A 21932-nucleotide genomic window follows, 5' to 3' on the forward strand; every position below is an offset into this window, starting at 1 on the left:
TCTCTATATTTGTGAGCCTGCTTCTTTTTTTATTGTTGTTTTTGTTATATTCAATAGTTTGTTGTATTTTATACATTCTACATATAAGTGATATCATATAGTATTTGTCTTTCTCTGTCTGACTTATTTCACTTAGCATAATGCCATCCAAGTCCATCCATGTTGCTGTTAATGGCAAAATTTCATTTTTTATGGCTGAGTAGTATTCCATTTGTGTGTGTGTGTGTGTGTGTGTGTGTGTGTGTGTGTGTGTAGTGTACAATAAATATCTATACATAATATATCTATCTATATCTATCTATCTGTGTGTGTGTGTATATCATATCTTCTTTATCCATTCACCTGTTCATGGACACTTAGGTTGCTTCCATACCTTGGCAATTGTACATAATGATGCTATGAACATTGATATTCATGTATATTTTCAAATTAGTGTTTTTGGTTTTGGTTTTGGTTTTGCTTTTATATACCCAGGGGTGGAATCTGGGTCATATAATAATTATATTTTGAGATTTTTGGAGAAATCTCCATACTATTTTCCACAGTGGCTGCATGAGTTTACTTTCCCACCAAGAGCCCACCAAGGGTTTCTTCTCTCCACATCATTGCCAATATTTGTTGCTTGTGTTCTTTTGATGACAGCCATTCTGACCAGCAAATACACTACAATTTATTTACCCATTCATACGTTAGTGGATAACTAGATTGTTTCCATTTTTTTGTACTGTTTTGAATAATGCTATTATAAACATTGGTGTACAACTATATATTTGAGTTCTTACTTTCAGTTCTTTTGAGATATATAACTAGAAGTTGAACTGTTGAATCAAATGGTAATTTTACGTTTAATTTTCTGAGGAATAGTTATACTGTTTTCTACATTAGCTGTTCAATTTGTTCCTACCAATGATGTACAGGATTCTCAATTTCTCTACATCCTTACCAAAATTTGTTTTCTGTTTCTAAAGAAATGGCAAACATACTAATGTGTGTGAAATGTATCTCATTTCCTTAATGAATAATGATGATGAGCACCTTTTCAGGTACTTATTGGCCATTTATCTCTGTTATTTGGGGAAGGTGTCTTCAAGTCCTTGACTATTTTTGAAAGGAGCTCTTTGTTTTTGTTTTTGTTGTTGCTGAGTTACAGGGTTTTTATATATTCTTTATATTAATTTCTTATCAAATGTATGATTTGTAAACATTTTCTCCCATCCTGTGAGTTACCCTTTATTCTTTTGATATTGTCCTTTGATATGCACAAAAGTTTTAAATTTTTGTAAAAACCAATTTATCTATTTTTTCATTTGTTGTCTACAAACACCTTTGGTGTATATCCAAGAAATCACTGCCAAACCCAATAGAATGAAGAGTTTCCCCTACGTTTTCTTCTAAGAGATTTTGTTTAGCTTTTACATTTAGATCTTTGTTCTATTTTGAGTAAATTTTTGAATATGGAGGAAGGTAAGGGTATAACTTCATCCTTTTGCATGTGAATATCGAATTTCCTCAGTATCACTTGTTGAAAATATTGTGCTTTTCCCACTGAATGGTCTTGACACCTTTACCAAATCATTTGACCGCATATGAGAAGATTTATTTACTGTATTCGTCTATATGTCTATTTGGATTACAATAGTTTGTACTAAGTTTTGAAATCAGGAAGTATGATATCTCCCACTTTGTTCTTCTGTTTCAAGATTTTTTATTTCTTTATTTGGAATCTCTTGAAATTCCCTATGAATTTTAGAACCTTTTATTTTCTGGAAAAAATATTGGAATGTTGATAAGTATTGCATGAGATCTGTAGAATCTGTTGAGTAGTACTGACAGCTTAACAATATTAAAACTTCCCACCTATGAACATGGATGTCTATTTCTTTATGTCTTATTTAATGTCTTTTGGCAATGTTTTCAGTATGCAAATCTTTCTTCTTCTAGGCTAAATTTATTTTTAATTAATCACTTTGATCCTATTTTAAATGGGATTGCTTTGTTAATTTTTTGAATTGTCATGTTGGTGTATAGAAATGCAACTGATTTTTAATTGTTGATTTTGTATCCTCCAAATTTGCTGAATTTGTTTATTTTTTCTATTTTTTGGTGAAATCTTTGATATTTCTATATTTAATATCTTGTCGTGTGTTGAGAGAATTAATTTCTTCATTTCCAATTTTATATCCCTTTATTTCTTTCCCTTGTTTTATTACACTGGCTAGTATCTCTAATACTATGTTAAATGGAGGAGGGGAAAATGGGCATTACTGTCTTTTTTGTTATCTTAGGGAATAAGATTTCATTCTTTCATCATTGAGTAGGATGTAGCTGTGGATTTTTCATGCATGGTTTTTATTATGTTGAGGAAGTTTTCTTCTATTCCTAAATTTTTAGTATTTTTTTAACAGAAAAATTATTAAATTTGATCAAAGGACTTTTGTGAATCAATTGGATGACCACTTTTTTTCTTTGCTCTCTTAATGTGGTATATTATATTGATTGATTTTTCTATTTGGAATCTACAGGATGTAATCAACATTTATAGAATACCAAAAACATCAGAATACATATTTTCCTCAAGCTAACATGAAACATTCACCAAGATAGACCTTATTATGTATCATTAAACACACCTTAAAAATTGAAAGGAACAGAAATATTATAATGTATGTCTCAGACTAGAGTGAAATTAAACTAGAAATCAACAATGGAAAGATAGCTGTAAAGTCCTAAATTACCTGGATAGTAAACAACACACTTCTACGTTATAAATAGGTCAAATAAGTCTCAAGAGGGATTTTAAATGTATTCAATGAAATAAAAATAAAAATACAACTCATCAAAATTTGCAAAATGCAGTGAAAGTTGAAGGAGACTTGTAAGATACTTTTGTCATGATATATAATCTTATGGAGACCATAAACTCAATTTTGGGAAGGGGAATAGGAAGACACAAAGCAGCAGTTCCCAGGAAGGGAAATGATCCTAAAATTAAATTCATAAATGGTTTCCAAGCAAAGAACAAATCCAGGGTGTTGCCAGAAAACAAAAGAAAAAAGATGGAGGGGTCAAATATGAAATGAAGGACATGACTGAAGATTCTTTTCCTTAAACCTCAGAATCATTATGGTTGCATCCTTGGAGTATGACATAATCAGAAAAAGACTCTCTGAGGAATACAGTATGTATCATAGATGCTCTCAAACAATTGGGCTTCTGGAAAGTTTAAGGGAGTTTTTCCTCAGACTTATCAGCAAAAACCCAACGTAGAAATAGGGCTACATTGAAAGGATTTGTGGGTTCAGCATTGTTGAGCCTTGATGAAGCTCACCTCAGAAGGCTTAGAACAAATTGGAGGGTATTTGTGCTAATGAAGAGCTACAGGGGAACCTGTTGATCCTGCCCTGGCACTCCCATGCATGACTATACTTTCATACATTTTTCCTTACCATTTTATTCTCTTATCTGTTTTTACCCTTTGTTTTTGTTTCTTTTCTCATTTCTTCACCCCTTTTTGGACAGTTTTGTGTAAGTAATGGACAGAGGACAGGCCTTGGAGTCAGAGAGCTTGCATCTGAGACTAAGCTCTAAAACCAAGCTAAGTGACCTAGAATATGTTAAGTCTAATCTCTTCACTTGCATAAATGTAGGAATAATATCTAATTTACTGTGTGATCATGAGGATTAGAGATAGTAAGTGTACTTCCTTAACGGTAGAAAGTGTCCAATAACAGTGGCTGTTATATTGTTTTTATTACTGTTGCTACAATTTTGTTTATGTGGTTGATTTGGGTTCTTGGAGCAGCTGTTAGTAAACTCTACACTGAGTTTCTTTACTCTACATACTCTTTAATATGATTATTTTTATGAGGTTGATTTTGATAGCTGATATTGAACTCTCTTAGTCTCTTTACAGCAGAGTATCCATCCCAAGATGCTTTGAGTGCTGGCTTCTAGAAATGCTTACATGATCTCCCTTGAAAAATGCCTGGGAACTTGCATCCTCCTATGTCTCCACTTCTCTAAAGATTTCTTCTCAGAGGATTCAAGCAACAAATCATCTACAGGAATTGCCATCTTATGCTTTGCTTCTAACATACTAACATTAGAAAATTATTTTTTAATTTTTATTTTTAATACTACAAATATACCTTAGGCCTTCCACTAGCAACCAAAGATACAGCAAGCCCTCATTTAAAGAGAATGCTAATCTATACTGTATCAGTTTCCCCTTCCTGGCTCCACTTCTGGCACGATGGTGTGCAACTCAGAATCACTCCTCAAAAAAACTGATGAAAACTATTTTTAAAACACATTTAAAAATAGTTGGCCTTATGAGCATACACAAATGGAAATGCCACTACAGATATACAGCAAATGAGGACACATTTACTCAAGAATATTTACTGAAGCTCCATAAAATGATGAGTCTTTAGTATTTGAAGATCCGCACTTTTCCCCTCTCCAATCATTGAGCTGGGAACTCCACCCAGACTTGTACAACCAAGAACACAAGTTTTTGACTCCCCCCAGGTCCTGGTTGGAGGGTTGTCTTCCTGGGAAGGACATGACATTAGCATTTCTCATACTGCCCCTAGATACTTGTTGCTGAGGCAAAGTTCTGTACTACTGCAGCCAACAGGTGGGGGACCCATTCTTCCACCACGTTTCCTCTCATGAGACATAGGTTCTACCTTGGGCATGGTAGGACTTTGAAGTCCCAATTGCTATTGACTCAGCTCATATGACAGGGGCTTGTGCCAAGGGAAACAAGCCAAGGACACCTGGGGCTCTTGCCATGTATCCACTGAGCACTTACTTCTTCAAACTGGGCTATCACTTAGAATTGACCTATTGTTCCTTACTCCAGCACCAGAGTTGTGGCTCAGAGATTTTCCCTGGAAGGAAAGGCAGACCATAGAACAGAGAGCTCAAATTATCTCCCCAAAGGAGCCAACTTTATTTGCAACAGCATATGAAGTTCAAATCTAAGTTTGCTTTCAAAAACAGTAGAAGTGTTGGTGAGAGGCAATGGGGAGGAGACTGATAAATTCATTGAAGATACAGGCTAAATGATAAGCCAACTAGTTGCTGGAGAAAAATAAGAAACCAGCTGCAAGAACTAGAGTCTGAATAAATTTCAAACTTTGACCATCAGGAACTGTCCCTTCATAGCAGCCTGTATTTGACTGGATTAGGGTGTAAATAATTTATTCTCCAGGGCATTGTTATGAACAATAGAGCTTTTAACCAGCAGTTAGTGGAGTTTCATAGGTTAGTGTGGTCAGGTAACTAGACAAACACTGCCTAAGCCCTGCTAAAACCTTGTTATCCCAAAGTGGCTGGGCATGTCCAAGGATGAATCCCTGAGGAAAAACATCAGAGGCTTTACCCTGTGTCTGTTTAGGGGATAGAGGAGGAAGAGAAGGGAATGGACAACACTAAAATAATCCAGTTAGTCTTTAAACAAGTAAACAAGCTAACAACAATGACAAGCACTGAAAGAGGGGAGAGATGAAGCCAGTCCCCAAAGTTGCTGCAATATCTAAAATGTTCATTTTCCAAAAAATATGAGACATGCAAAATAAGCAGGAAATTATGGCCTAGATACCAGAAGAATAGCAGGCAATAAAGCCACCTGCAGGAGAAACCAGATGTGAGAAAAGAAGCCATTATAAATATGTACAAAGAAACAAAGAAAACCATGATTTTAGAAGTAAAGCATGATGACAGTGTCACATCACATAGAGAACATTAATAAAGAGACAGAAATTATTAAAAATAACCAAATGGATATTTTGGAACTGAAAGGAGCAATAACTGAAATTTAAAAATTCACTAGATGGAATCAATAATACACTTAAACGGGCAGAAAGTAAAAGTACTTAAGAATAGATCAATAGAAATTATGCAATCCAAGAACAGAGTGAAAAAAGAATGAAGAAAAAATGAGCAAGGCCTCAGAGAAATGTGGGACACTAATGTATACCAACAGACATGTAAAGGCAGCACCAGAAGAACAGAGAAGGGAAGGAGCAGAAAAATATTTGAAAAATTAGTGGCTAAAAACTTCCCATTTCCTAAAAAATTTAAATCTACATATCCAGGAGGTTCAACAAACTGCAAGTAGGATAAACTCAAAAAGACCCATGAATAGACACATAGTAAAAATGCCAAAGAAAATCTTGAAGGCAGCAAGAGGAAAATGACATCTTGCTTAAGAAAACTCGTATAAGATTAACAGTTGACTTATCATCAGAAACAATAGAGGGCTGAAGGCAATAGGATAACCTATTCTCAGCCCTCAAATTTTAAAAGCTCTTAATCAAGAATCATATATCCAGCAAAATTATCATTTAAAGTGAAGATGAAATAAAAAGACATTTGGAAAACAAAATCTGAAAGAATCTGCTGCCAGTAGACCTACCTTACAAGACATACTAAAGTTAGTCCTTCAGGCTGAAAGCAAGTGACCCAAGACAGTAATTTGAATACACACACACAAAAAACAAAGAACACTGATAAAGGTAATTATGCAATTATAAAGGAGTATAATTGCCTATTTCTTATCCTTTCTTATCTTGTTTAAAAATCATAAAGCAGTATACATTTAATTGTATTTGTGGGCATATAACATACAGAAATGTAATATATTTTCCAATAGCAGGGCAAAGAGGTTGGTGAGAACAAACCAACATTGGGTTAAGAATTGAATCCAGATGTTTCACTTGAATCCAAAGGAACAAATGCATAGAACCTGAAATGGAAAGAAGGCTAATATGAGAAAAATTATACATATAACATAAAAATTGTGTTCTACACTGGAAACTGACACAACACTGGAAACTGACTATAACTCAATTAAAAAAAAAGAAAAATTATACGTATAAACTTGCTCTCTTTTCTCCTCTCAGCTTCTTTAAAAGACATAAAATTACATAAAGGAATAATAATTATAATGATGTACTGTCGGGCTTATAACATGCATAGAGATAATACCTATGACAAGAATACCACAGTAAGAAAGAAAAGAGAGTAGAGCTATATGGGAATGCTGTTTCTACATTCTCTGAAATTGCTGGTGTAATTGTGAAACTGTTTTTGATAAGACATATATGGTAAGGCCTAAAGCAATCACTAAGTAAATAACTAAAAATATATAGCAAGAAAATCATTAAAGAAGTTAAAAAGTAATATTAGAAAATATTCAATTAATGAAAAAGAAAACAGTAATGCCAAAAAAAGACTTGTGGTGTAGAGAAAATAATAACTTAAATGAGAAATGTAAATCCTATTGTTTTGCTTAGTTTTGTTTTTATGAACTCTGGATACAAGTCCCTTATCAGATATATTATTTGTGAATATTTTCTACCATTTTGTGGGTTGTCTTTTCATTTTCTTAACATTACTTTTTCAATTAATGCTATGTCTCTCTCTCTCTCTTTTTTTTTTTTACTTAAAATGAATCAGAGCAAACACAACATGTGTACAAATCTATAGATAAAGCTGCTCTGGAAAAAATGCATAAATACATGGCAAAGAAATGAGACTTGGCATTTTAATGCTGATCATGCCATCCTCAGTGCCATAACACAAAATCTGTGCTTGCAACACAGTAAACTATGTGTATCTGCTATACCCTACTTCTCAAATCCAGGACTTATGAACTCAAATCAGAATTTCCCATCAAAAACTCAAACTTGAATTCCTGTACTAGGAATGTCTCCAGTAGAGAGCACTAATGTTTTTTGAATATTCGGTGTAAGTAGCTTTAATTGAGATAAGGCCTAGGAAGGAGTTACAACCATTTCCCATTCCCATATATCTGGGTACACAAGACATAGGCATTTATTCCATATCTATTAACAGTTTACAGAGCACCCACTGTCCCCAGGCACCACATTAGGCCTTGGGATCCTGAGGAGGAAAAGATACACTATTAACCTCAAGGAATTTGGCCTAGTGAAGAAGACTGTCTCAATCCCCTAATAACATCTCCTTGCATCAATCAAGGAAAGCATTTACTAATCATGCACTTTCCTATCACAAACTACATACATATATGTAGAAAAGCACATGGACTGTAAGCATTTGCAAACAGTAGGTTCAGGAGGGCCTTAGAGAAAATCTAGTCAAAATCTCTCATTTTATACCTGGAAACTTTAAACCCAGAGTGGATAAGTGACTTACCCACGATCACGATAAGAACTAAGATTAATATGGCACTTCCTATACGCCTAGAACTGCTCTAACAGTATTGTTTATTTAATCCTCACCACAAATCATTTTTGAAATATAAAACTAAGGCACAGAGAAATTAATTAACAACAAAAATCAAACAGCTCACAAAGGCAAAGTCAGGATTTGAATCTAAGTAGTCTTGCTTCAGAATCCATACTTTTAGTCACCATGCTATATTTAAGTAGCTATGTCTAAAGACAGTCATGATTTTCTGACTCATGTTTTTACACTGTCTTGTTATTTTATACTGTCAGGGATTCCAGCATCTCTAGAAACCATTGGTCAAAAATTATCAAAGAAATCTCAAGATATTATGGTACTTCAAAGTCACAAGATCCTCGATTTGGGGAAAATGGCTCAATTCAACGTGGATGTATATGTTACCAGAAGGTGAAGATGAAGACATGCACAGACATGAGAAATATAGTAAGTAATCTTATAAGTATTCTTTTATCTTACTTTGACAAATGTTGCCACTTGTGTCTCATTTCCTTGTTTTCCTGAATCACTTCCATGTACTCCTTCTCACTTCCAAATCCCAGTCTTTAAGTGTGTTGATTCTTCAATCAAATAAGAACATGTTAATGTAGACAGAGCTAGGGATTAAATCTTGAGAGGACCCTGCAGTATACAAGATAGAGAAAATGTGCATTTCAGAAGCCTCAGACTTCACTTCACCCATTCATTTATTATCTAACAAATATTTATTGGCTGCCTGCCATATGCACAACAATGCACTGGGTTCTGGGGATGTGCTAGTCTATGTGATGGATGTGACCTTTACCCTCCTGAGGTCCACAGTCTTACAGCATTCCTCCAGAGTAAGTTAGGGATCCATAGTTAAGTACTTGTCAATTCTCAACCTGTTGGGCCTCTGAATGATGCCTGAGCTACAGGAGGATGAACAGAATGACTCAGCAAGACTGGGGACTGCTAAGAGATGCTGTCACTCTCAGGTGTGCAGACTACAGAGGAGTGAGCATGTTATTTTGAAATGACAGTAATACACTGTTTGAGTGATATGCATGAACTATAAAATAGTTTATAAATAGAAATTATTTGCATTATGATTATGTTTTGTCAGAATGCACACATCATTTTTTTGTGTGTTTGTGTCCTTGAGGACCCTGAAGAACAAAATTTTGTATCTGATTATTGAATTGGTTAAGTAAATTAAGCAAATCCAGGCATTTTATTTGATAATCAAGTTCACTCAAAGATGAAGGTAAAATTATAAAATTTACACCCACTTACATATTTGTTTCATCCTTTAGTATGCTTCCCCCCTCATTTTTACTTGTAATCAATCTGTCTGTAACTCCCCCAGTTACACAGAGGCCTTTACCAGACACAAAAAGCTATTCTGCTCACAAAAACAACAGGCTTCCTTAAGCCTTAAGATTTTTTTTTTTTTAATTTGCCCTTTAGGTCTCAATTTCTCTGAGAAATCTGGGAAGTCCTCTCCATTTTAGCCCACTCTTTCATCTACCAATATAAGACCCAACTACTTTTGCCCTTCAATTTTGTAATGAGATAAAGGACGCCTGATTTATTATCATACTGCTCTTTTTCATAAGGTGACCTGGTTACATTCAGCTATTATAAAGCATATTTGAGTCATAGGCTCTGAAACATGTCAATATCCTGTACTAGGAGATTTTAATCAGCCCTGAATTTGCTCATATATCCAGCTACATATTTGCCTCTATTTTTTTTTTAAACTATAAGTTTCTTGAGGGCACATGTTTATTTGTTTTTAAATCCTCCAAAAACAATTTGGTGGAGAGACTGAATTGGAGATAAAGAAGTTAGCAGAGATAAATTAGTAGAATAAGTGGATAATTGGAAGGTGTGCCTGCATTTGGATACATAGGATTCAGGAGACAAAGACAAAGAGAACTGTGGTGTGGGGACACACTGGGGTTTGGTTAGTTAGTCCCCACTGATTTATCATGTCCAGCCTAACGGTCCCTGGAGGAATGCTTGGAGACTTGTGGACCCCAGGAGGGCAAAGGCCACATCCATCAAATGGACCAATGTATCCTCAGAAACCAGTCCAGTGTTTTGCCCACAGTAGGCATAGAAAAAACATTTGTTGGATGATAAATGAGTGGTAAGATGAAACGAAGTCTGAGATATCTGGAACATGAAATATTCCTATCTTCTTTTCTGATATAGTCCAGGATAGTTACATTAAACACATAGAAAACAGAAACTCCTGCCTAGACTGATAGTGGCTTGCCCCAGATCTCACTGCCAGAAGAGCCACCAGCAGAAGCCAAGATACCAATTCTCATACACTTTCTGACTCATATCTCTTTTCCTCTATTTCTAAAATGTTCTGAATCTTGTTCTTTTACAATTTATATTGATTCTTAAAAATTCTTAACAAACTATATTTATGTGTGTATATATACATACATACACACACACACACACATACATATGCATACATATTATGTCCTAGTCTTAGAGAATCAGTTAAGGTTAGAATTGAAGTTCAGTATTAAATGTGTATTACAATTAACAGATAGCCTAATATTAGGCCAAGAAACACATATGCACAAATACATACACACACAGTCATTGAGGAAAAAAAGATGGGAGGGGCATGGAATCAAGGCCTAGCTGGTATTAGACCTGGGTTACTTCAAATCAAAGAAATGAAAAAGTTGACTATGAGGAACCTCAGAAACCAGCTGTTTTCACAGTATCAGGAAAACTTTTGCCCAGATTTCAACATGGTCCAGGGAACACAGATTGAATTCTTACAGGGATCCCAGCAAGCACTGTCTCAGTCACTAGCAGAACCCATCAGGGCTTTTTTTATATCACTTCACAGGAGCTAAGGAGCACTAACTCTGCTTTAATTCTAAGCTTTCAGCCTGGCTTCACTTGCAAATATTTTCTTAGAAGTCTTCATTTTATGGATGGGAAAGAGACAATAGTCAATAACTGGCTGGCTCCTGTGTGGCAGATTCCAATATGGGACCCAGATGACAGTACATATTCTTTAAATGGGATGCATGGGAAACTTTCAAAGAAATATTTGGACATCTTCCAAGAAGACAGATTAGCTGGAGATGGCGGGCATCCTGCTGCAGGGAATCGTGTTTTCCCCTTGAAGGAGAGCCTGGAAGATCACCTTCCTAACACTTGTCATAAAAGGAAGGGATGTCATATAGTTAAGGCAGAGGGTCAATCAGCATAGTGGGGTGAGAACACAGAGTAATTGGTAGTGGATATTTAAGACTGGGACCATGATAAGGGATCAGCTCACACAGAAGTGCACAGCTGGCCTTGCACAATTACAGTTTCTAGTCAACCGACCTTATTCCAAAAACACTTGCAATGTCGACCTCATCCTGTCCTTGGACTTCTCACCACTGAGCTCATTCTCAGGGGTCATTCTCAGAATTTCTCCCAGGCCCAAGGAGAGCTCACGTTAAAACTCTGCAACCAGGAGATTGAAAAGGTCAGGAAAACATGGTGAAGTCTTTGATCAAAAATAAATAAAAATTCTTCATCAATGACAATATGCTCAATCATACACAGTTGAACCAGCAGGATGACTTTCTGAGAATGCAAAGCCATGAATGCCTTCTCACTTTTGTTCTTTTCTTCTGACCTGATGTCTCAGTAAGACTAACAAATTTGAACCCTGGTGTTGAGAAAGTATTGCAAAGTAGTATTTCAATTGAGCACTGTAAAGCTAGCCAAACTTTCCCAGACCCATGTTCCTATGCTCCTCCTTCAACCCTGCGTGGCCCACCAACCTCTCCTCCCCTTTCAGGTGCTGCATGCTTCCCCTGTAGATTACATACCTCTGAGAAAAGGAATAATGATTCCTGTTTACCTTCGTATTCTGCCTCACCTCTCCAGAACTCCAGTGCTTTCTTTTATACACTGTAGAATTTCAATGTTTTAATAAATTGAAAGAAATAGAGAATTTTCCATTATCAGAAATAATTTTATAATACAGAATTGGAAAATAACTGTTAATACTGGATAATATTCTGTCTTCCATTAATCATAAAAATTTTCTCATGACACAGAGAAATCTGAACTCTTATCAAGGCCGCCACATGGAGCAGAGATGATGACACTCAGAGTCTCTCTTTTTTTAATTTTTTTTTTTTATTTTTTGGTTTGGTTTGGGTTTTATTGTTTTGTTTTGTTTTTCAGGGTATCAACTCAGAAAGGCCCTGCCAAACCTAGGAGTGAGTTGATTGCTCCATGTAGGTCATGCAGTTCAATAACACAATTTGTAGTGATCCTTTCATTTCTGTTATTTGTGACTCTGCTTGTGCCATTGGGCAGAGGAACCGGCCACATTGCTGCTCACAGTCATCTCCTTTATCATATGAATGTGAGGAGCCTACCACTAGATATGTCCCCAAACCAATGGGATGCTGTAGAAAACAGAGTATTTCTATGTCTTTTTCTTCTGGATTTTCTCAGGTTACCAGAAAGAGATTGACTGAGCCCTGAGGGTGGATTGGTCATTTTAAGACAATATTTGGGGCAGATAAGGCAAACATATAGAATTTAGGTCTTTCTAAATTTTACTTCTCTTTCATGAGTCTCTTTCTGATTATTATCACCTGCACTGATCCATCTATTCATGTAAGTAGTACTTGGTTGTTTTCTATGTGTTCACCTAAGTTCTGAGCTGCTTGAGGTCAGAAACCAATATTGATGCTTTTTGATATTGTTCTTGATATCTAGCATACTGATGGGCACAGAATGAGTGCTTAATAATTATGATGAGACTTCTAAACACAAATTTACACTTTGACAAATTTGGCTGTGGAAATAGGGACTGAGTCTTTTAGAATTTTCTATGAACAGAATAATAAATGTATATAGGAAATTTATAAAATATAGATGGGAAATAAAATACAGCAGCATCTTTCAGAGACACAGCTTCTCTTTCCTTTCTCTTTCCAGATCCATGCAGGTGACAGATCTTTCTCTGTCCACCTCTGATGGAGACTATATTCTTTACTGTCCAGTAGCATATTCCCTTTGATTGTCTCTTAGGTATGCAGAATTGCGAGCATATTCGAACTTTCCTTCTTTCCTTCTGTCAAATTCTTGTCAGCAGTTTTACACACACACACACACTCTTCCCCCACCACCAATCTTTTGCAGATTATAATCAGGAGTTCTTCAGGCTTCTGCCTAAGAGGGTGGACTTTGCAGACTGGTGGGCCTGGGTTTGAACCTTACATGATCACTTTGGATAAGTTTCTGGATTAGTTAAAATTAGCTGCCAGTTACAGAGACTGCAAAGAACAGTGGCATAAACAAAGTGATGTTTGTTTCTTTTTCACATTAAAAAAATTTCTAGAGAGACAATCCAGAACTGGTATTATGATTTCACAAATCTCCTGAGGCTTAGGCTGGTTCCACTTTTTAGGTTTGCTAAACATCAGATGAGGTCCTCAATCTCATAGCCCTAGATGGAGCTTTATCCATCACATGCAATGTAGAAAGGAGGAAGGAAGGAATGGAAGGAGACTGAGGAAGGCAAGCATCTATGATCTCTTAAGGAAATTTCCCAGAGGCTGTCATACACTTCCTGTTACATTTCATTGACCAGAATTTAGTATTGTGACCTCACTAAGCTGGAATAGAGACTGGGGAATGTTGTCCTTATTCCAGACAATACTCAGCTGAAATGTGGGCGGTTCACATCCTTAGAAAGAAAGGGGGAAAGGAGCATCGGAGTAGCCAAATACCAGTTACTCTATACCACTTTTTTATTGACTGTTATTACCCATTTCACAGGAGTCTTAGGATTAAAATAAATGTTACTATGAAAGCATCTAATACAGTATCTAGCATAAAACAAGCTTTCGGTTAATGTTAGTTAATATCCCTCCTTATTCCTTTTTTGTGAATTTTCTCATTTCCCTGATACCCCATCATTGGCATCCAAATTCTATTTTAAATACTTGCCCCAGTTGATGGTACTAAGCTGTAGTCTTGTACCTTTTCATAAGAGGGAGCAACAAATACATTATTATTCAATGTCAGCATTAATTTTTTAGCTTAAAGTTTGGCTTAGATTTAAGACATAGCTCTTGGAATCAAATAGACCTAGATGTGAATCCTGGTTCTGCCACTTAGTCAGTGTCTAACCCCAGCCTCTTGCTCCCTCCATTTCCTCATCTGTGACCTGGGGTAAGATTCAGATATGAGGATTAAATGAAAATAATAGAGAGAGAGAGCACCTGACAAAGTAAGTGGTAGTTTTTCTTATCTTTTTAAATTTGGCCTAATCTGGGTGAACCTTTTTGAAAATGAACTCTTATTCCATTAAAAAAAAAAAAGTTTTAAAATTGGTCATCTCCATACATATAAAAATGAGTGTTGTTAAATTGTTAGTCAAACCTTTTGATAATTGTCTTCAAAATCAGTTTAAACCCAAATAGCAGCAAAGTCTTTCTTGTGTTTTTTTTTAAAGAAAAAAACAGCATAGCTGAGCCTTAACCTTATTTAGCCTTGATTTGAATGATTTTTGGCAGATCCACACTTAGAAGCAGAAACACTTCCACCAATGAGTATATTTCATAGCATCTTTCCCCCAGTGGCTAGTTGTTAAGCCCCTACTGTGTCCCAGAAGCTGTGCTAGTTTCTGGAGACATACTGGTAAGCAGAAATGCACATGGTCCCTGCTGCTGTGGAAGTCGCAGTTACTGAGGGAGACAGGTGAATCAATCACTGAAAATAAATGAAAAATTGCCATTATTAAAGTTGTTAGGAAGGAGACATACCGGTGCTGTGAAAGTATGTGTGAACATCTTATGATCCAAGGTTGAATGGTGATTTTAGGAACAAAAAATTGACCAGTCAGTTGAAGTAAAGAGATGTTATGAGCATATGGTTTGAAATGAGCTCAGACACAAGGTGAGCCTGCCCTTGGCATGGACCAAAACATGCCACAGTCTCCAGCACCACTCCAAAGAATGCATTTCATGGTTTGGGGCTGTATTTAAAATAAGTGCCCGTGATATATAACTTCTCAATGTGATACTCTGAAAGGGGCTACATAACTTAGGAATAATCTAATTATTTCATAATGTATTCATGCTATATTGATAAATATTAAATTCACATATTTTTTTTTTGATACACCAAGCAGAGATATCTGAGAAAATTGGCTGTAAAGTAGGATCTTTTCAGAGAGGGTCAGAGTGTTGATCTGCATTTCCTGTAGTGAGAATTTGAATTTGAAGCCATTTGGCTGAATGGGGTGGCATAAGAAACACTGTTGGCAGAAGAATAGGTAACCCACAAAGTAGCAGTGGAGGATGACCACAGGATGAGAGGTGTGAGCAGTGTGTTCCAGAGAGCAGGCAGGACTGTGCTTGGGATGGCCCATCTCAGAGCCAGCAGGCAGCCCCAATGTGCCATCTCTCCAAGGCATTCCAGGTTCACATAGACAAGAACCCAGCTTGGCACCTTGGCAGTGGGGTACCATTTCTCCTTGTCCTGTCCAGCTGAGCTAACGGGGCATTCTTTGGGGAAAATGTTACATCTCTGGTCTCTTTTAGGGGTTTGGAAGTTGGCTGGGAGGCTCTGTTCCCATGTAACATGTTAGGGCATGACTGAGCCTCGGGGGAAGAGCTGCCAGCCATTGGACTGTAGGTGGTTTCTTGTTCTGAGCTGATAAATTTAAGATGAATTCCATTCATCTATAGATTTTTAAGTTCATCTCTGTAGGCAAACCTAAATGAGTTTTAGTTAAATGAGGTACCAAAATAGGCAACAGAGCAAGGGCTTGTTTTCCAAAAGCATTTGTGAGTCATGATGCAGTTTCTAGAGGCATAGTGTTGTGCACTTTGGGCAGGTTCCCAGCCCTCCGCAAGAGTATTTGTGCTAGATATTTACCCTAAGGCGTCACAAGCCTTTCACTTTCACCTTCCCAGGAATGCCATTGGAACTAGGAATTTCCCCAGCTCTTCAATTACTCTGTAATTGGAATTCCTCCCTCAGGGTGCAGCAAACTTGTTTTGACCTCAGGGACTTCTCAATTGCTGTTCTCTGCCTAGAAAATTCTTCCCCTAAGAATCTGAATGACTGCTTCCTTCTCAATGGAAGGTCAGCTCCAGAGTGACCTCAGGGATACTTTCCCTAATATCTAGATAAAGAACCACTGCCTGCTACCATCATAGTCTTTCAGACCTGGGTTCATTGCTTGCTGACTTGTTCATATTCTGTTCCCCCCAACACAAACACAAGAATATAAGTTCTGTGAAAGCATGGTTCTTGTCTCCCTTGTTTACCTGTTCTTAAGCCTGGTAGAGAGTAAACTTCCCAACCTGCTGCATGTGATAGTAGGCAAAAAGTTTACCCCTTTGGACATAAAATAGGGATAACATCACCTGTGCTTCCTGCCTCATAGAAAAACTGAGGACCTGGAGTTAGGGTGCCGAAGATACTTTCTCTCCCAGAAACTTGTGACTAATTTTTTGATTCCATATATATATATATATATATATATTGCAAATATCAATACCATTTACCAAATTACATAACCCCAAAAGTCTTAGAACACATTTTGTGCTTGTCTTTGCTTTGCTCCCCACTAAACTACTCCTTAAACAATAGTAATCAGTTTGTCCAGAGGCCATATCCTTAAGGTCCCTCCCTTCAGCACCCTTCCTTCACAGCTTCTTGATTGCCTTGAGTCTTTCCAGGACCACTGATAATTGTCTTCCAACCAGCAGTTCAGTTTGTATTCTTTCCCCTCTTCCACCTCCCAAATTTGTCATCCACACTGCAGGAAAATAATTGTTGTGGAAGGCAAATTCCACACCAATACTGCTTAGTTTAATAATCATGTAATGACTTGCTTTGCCACAGGATCATGTCCAAATACCTTGAAGAACCATGTAAGGCAGTCTTCCTCTGTGTGCTTCTGCAACTCTCCAGCTTCACCACTTGCCCTTCTGTCATTTCTAAATCATCAGTGCACACAACATGGACAGAATGTGCACAGTCATGTGCCATATGCACCAACCATCCCAAACTGTTTGCAGTGCAGAGAGGAAGGATTCCAGGTGGCTTCACTCCCCTCTATCTGTGGTGTTCACATTGCCTTGTCAAACACCTGCCCATCTTTTAAGAGTCAGTTCAAGTGTACCTATTCTTAAAGAACATTCTAAACACTTGCCCTCTGCCCACCACTTCCAAGAGCTCCTCATTTCTTCCTCTGCACTGCCTCTGAGCCTTGTAGTATGCCTATTATAATACCCATGCCAGAGATCATCTCTGCCTCCTCAGTGCTCCTTCATGGTCAAGTTATTTGATTCATCTCCTGAGCTTCCTGGGCCAGGCATTATACTTGGCATGTTAATCAGTATCTGGAAAAGAACAAAACAACCAAATTCAGTGTACTCATTATCTAGTAGAGGGCTTCATTCAATAACATACTTTTGACTGATATTTGAAAAATTGAAAGATCTCCTTGAAGGTTAGAGTTAGGAAGAAGGGATATTGTATTTATGCTGTTAATAGATATCAGTTGAATGGCCAAAATATTTTGTCAATGAGCTAGTGTTAAATGAACACTTACTGTGTTCAGAGTTCTGGATGTGGCCAATTGCAGGGGATGCTTGAAATAGCCTTTGGACATTTCTGAAATGACTCTGGCTTTATCATTTCACTGGGTCAAAATGTTAAGTGGTCAGCACAGGTTCTCAGTTTCCAGGCAGTTTAGAACATAGTGCCTGAATGTTTTTTCATCCACTACCCTCTTAAAGGATTTTGAAACACTGTGTCCTTTACTCATCCATTTAAAAAGATAATATGTAAAAATTTTATCTTGACTTTAAATCATTATAAAAGATGGTGCTTCTTACATTATAAATATTGATTTACAAAAACCACTCTCTTTAATGTACACAATGGAAGCTAAATTAAATACCAAAGTGATTTTGTATCTACCATGTCATTCATATAAAAAAAAAAAACCACATATTATAAACAAACTGTTCTAGAAAAGCCAGGAATTTTACATAATTGTTTCCCTTGCAGAACTCATTTCATTCCTCTTCTCCTATAAAACTTAATCCCCATATAACATTCTTGTGTTTGATATATTTTCTTGATTACAAGTGTATTCTTAGCTCACTCTCATCCATGTACACTCACCCCTTGGCTCAGGACACATGCTGGACATTGGTTGAACATCAATTTCACCTTTTCTCTCTCTTACTTCAGGAGACAGAAAAGGTCCTCACAAAATTGGGAAGGAGGAAAAAGAAAAGTAGAAAAGGAAATCAGTGCAGGACCTGACTTTTGGTGAGGGAGCTAAAAAGGGGAAAACACTCTTTTACTGGGACACACACAGAGAGATCAGTTGGGATTGAAGGAGATCCAATGAGGGTGAGAGGAGTGCACAGCAGATGCCTGGCTGACAGAACTGAAAGAAACCAGCACAAAATATCCCTGTAATCAATCCCCAGACCTTGAGTTGAGCTGTTGATGCTGAGCTAGGAATGTCTGCTGAAGCTGAGGGAGAGGGCTGAGGCTGATGGCACAGACTGAGTCTCATGGGGTTGGAGTGTGTTGTTTTCTGTGATTGGTAGTATCTATGGAACAGAACTGCCTGGGACCTGAATTCAAATAGCAACATTGCTGATGCACATGGTGTGGATTATCTAGGTATCTCATGGACATATTCACTATCTCTGCAGGTCCAGGGCCCAATTTGGCATTTTTGCAATAGAAGAGAAGCACGGTTCTATCAGAATCATCATAATTTTGGTCTGAGAGACCCAGGGGAAGTTCGGGTTGAAATCAGAATCCATGGCCAAAGAACCTGCATATTTCATAAGCACAACTGTGATTTTTATTGGGTCCAAGGCAGAGGGTGTGGATATGCTCTGTGGTTGTCTTGGTGGTCCCATGCCACAAGGAAGAGAGAACCAAGAGCAGAGATCTGGGTGCACAGAAGGGGAAGTTGAAGCCTTTCCATCAGCCTTGTCTACTACATGAAAATGTGACAATAGGGATGGCACTGACCTGATACTGCACTGAGGACCCAGCTGGGGGACTGAAGGATCATTACAGGAGGCCCTAGTGCATGACATCTTTAGATTTGTTTCCACTGGTGTTTCTGTGTAGAATTTGGACATTCCCATGGCAATAGAAAGGGCAAAGGAACTTTTATGAGTGTGTATTGGAAACATTCCAACACCACATACCACAGCCTGCACCCCAGAAATGGTTTGGAAGTCTCAATTCCAATAAAAGGAGAAGCCCTAGCCACTATCCAATCTGTGATAAACACCTAATCAAAATGAGGCTCTGTTAAACAACAAAAGTAGATTGTGTTCACCACAACAAAAATCACATTGACAATCATAGAAATAACAGGCAATGCACTCACAAGAATGACATGGCACCACACCATACCAAAAACAGATCTCACAGCAATATCATGGAAATGTGCGCAGCCAACATAGGAAATCTTCCACTTAAAAAAAGCCCTTCAAGTCTACAACAGATAACTGACAATCTTTAACCCATAAAGATAGAGAGCTATAATAAAATGAAAAAGAAGAACCATTCCCAGACCCAACCTCCAACACACTTGGAAACTGAACAAAAAATAAATTAAAAAAAAAGGCAGCATGTGAACATCCTTATCTACAGAACAGACTGAAATAAAAATTAGATTATGACTACTTCTTAAAAAAAAGTTTTAGTTTTCTAAAATGTCTGAATTTTCAAAGCCACATTTATATTCTCCACCACCTTTTTCTTGTCAATGAGCCTGAGTAAGGTGTTCACTCAGTGACCAAGAACATCTCAGGTGTTGTCAGCAGGACCTAAAGCAAGCCTCCTCCTACTTGCTTCATCAAAAGAAAATCGACCTATAGTTCCTGCCACTGAGCCAAGAAAACAGGCAGTGAAAACACATTCAGTGTTGTTAATCATCAGAGAAATGCAAATTAAAACCACAGTGAGATATTACCTCGTGTCTACCAGGATGGCTATCATCAAAAAGACCACAAAACCACAAACATTCAGCAACAATGTGGAGAAAGTTGAACCCATATACACTGTTGGTGTATAGTTTATACAGAGACTAGTGTGTGAGAGCTGAGTCCTGGAGGCCTGTGATTTATCCAGGAGGTCAAGTCATTGCAGGCAGCATGTGCTGCTTGAAGCCAGTTTTCAGCCCTGGCTGTCCATGCGCATCAGTCTCCTCAGGAGCTGAGTCCCCCAAAATCACAAACCCCCACCCAGAGATTCTGATATAATTGGCCCAGGCATCCTGATTTGAAAAGCTTCCCACTTGATTCAATGTGTAGTCACATTGAGAGACACTGTGAGCAACTAGTTCACTCTGGGTTTAGTCAGTATAATTTATACACCCAAACTAGGAAAAGAAGGAACAATAGAAATGCAAACTATTACAACCACAATGGAAAACAGGACGGTGGCTTCTCAAAAAACTAAAAATAGAACTAATATATGATCTAGCAACTCCACTTCTGGGTATTCATCCAAAGAAAATGAAAACATTAACCTAAAAATATATATGAACCCCAATGTTCATGGTAACCTTATATACAATTGCCAAGATATGGAAGCAAACTAAGTGTCCATCAACAGATGACTGGATAAAGAAGTTGTGGTATATATAAAATGGAATATTACTGAGCCATAAAAAAGAACGAAATGTTGCCATCTGCAACAATATAGATGGACTTGGGGAGTATTATGCTGAGTGAAATAAGTCAGACAGAAAAAACAAATACTGTAGAATATCACTTATATATGAACTCTGATAAAGAAAACTAGTGAACATAACAACAACAACAACAACAAGAAAAAACAGACTCACAGATATGGAGAGCAAACTAATGGGTATCCATGGAGACAGGGAAGAGGGGAGGGCAAGAGTGGGATAGGGAATTAAGAGGTACAAACTACTACTTATACAATAAATAAGCTACAAGGATATGTTATACAGCACAGGGAATATAGCTGATATCTTATAATAACTATAAATGGAGTATAACCTTTAAAAACTGCAACCTGGAACTTATATAATATTGTACATCAACCCTACCTCAATTAGAAAAACGTCGAAGACCAGTTTGCCCCATGTGACCCAGGTCCCTCCAGTTTTGCCTCCTTTTCCTATCTGTAGGGCTCAGTGTCATCATCTGTTAAATAAGGTACTCAGGCTAGAAGGCCAGCTCTACGTCAAGAATCGTATAAATCTATTGAAAGCAAACTAAATGATCAAATGAGAAAACTCAACCCCAGCATGAGCAATCCTTACTGCTGGCAGAAGTTCCATCTCCACCATGTTGAAATGAGGACTAGATAGTGCACACTTGTTCCTTGCTTTCATGGACAGGAAGACACAGCTGATGTTATGTGAAATTTAAGAAGTAGGGAGAACAAGCCACATACTGCACTAAACTTAATACTCTCATCTGCCTTTGCTTTCCCTTCCTTGCACAGTTACTGGAGGTGAGATGTGTTTAATTAAGGTTATATACCAATAAAAACCAAATTATTATTTGCTTTTACCCATCAAATTTGTCTATATAGAAAATGTTTTCCAATAATAAAAATAACATTTATTAACCATAAAATTTCAAATAATTTTAAAGCACAAAGAGTAGAAAGTAAGAGTTATCCATCTCTTGCCCAGATAT

This window comes from Camelus bactrianus, unplaced genomic scaffold (assembly GCF_048773025.1).
Source record: "Camelus bactrianus isolate YW-2024 breed Bactrian camel unplaced genomic scaffold, ASM4877302v1 HiC_scaffold_27, whole genome shotgun sequence".
NCBI classification, from domain to species: Eukaryota; Metazoa; Chordata; class Mammalia; order Artiodactyla; family Camelidae; genus Camelus; species Camelus bactrianus.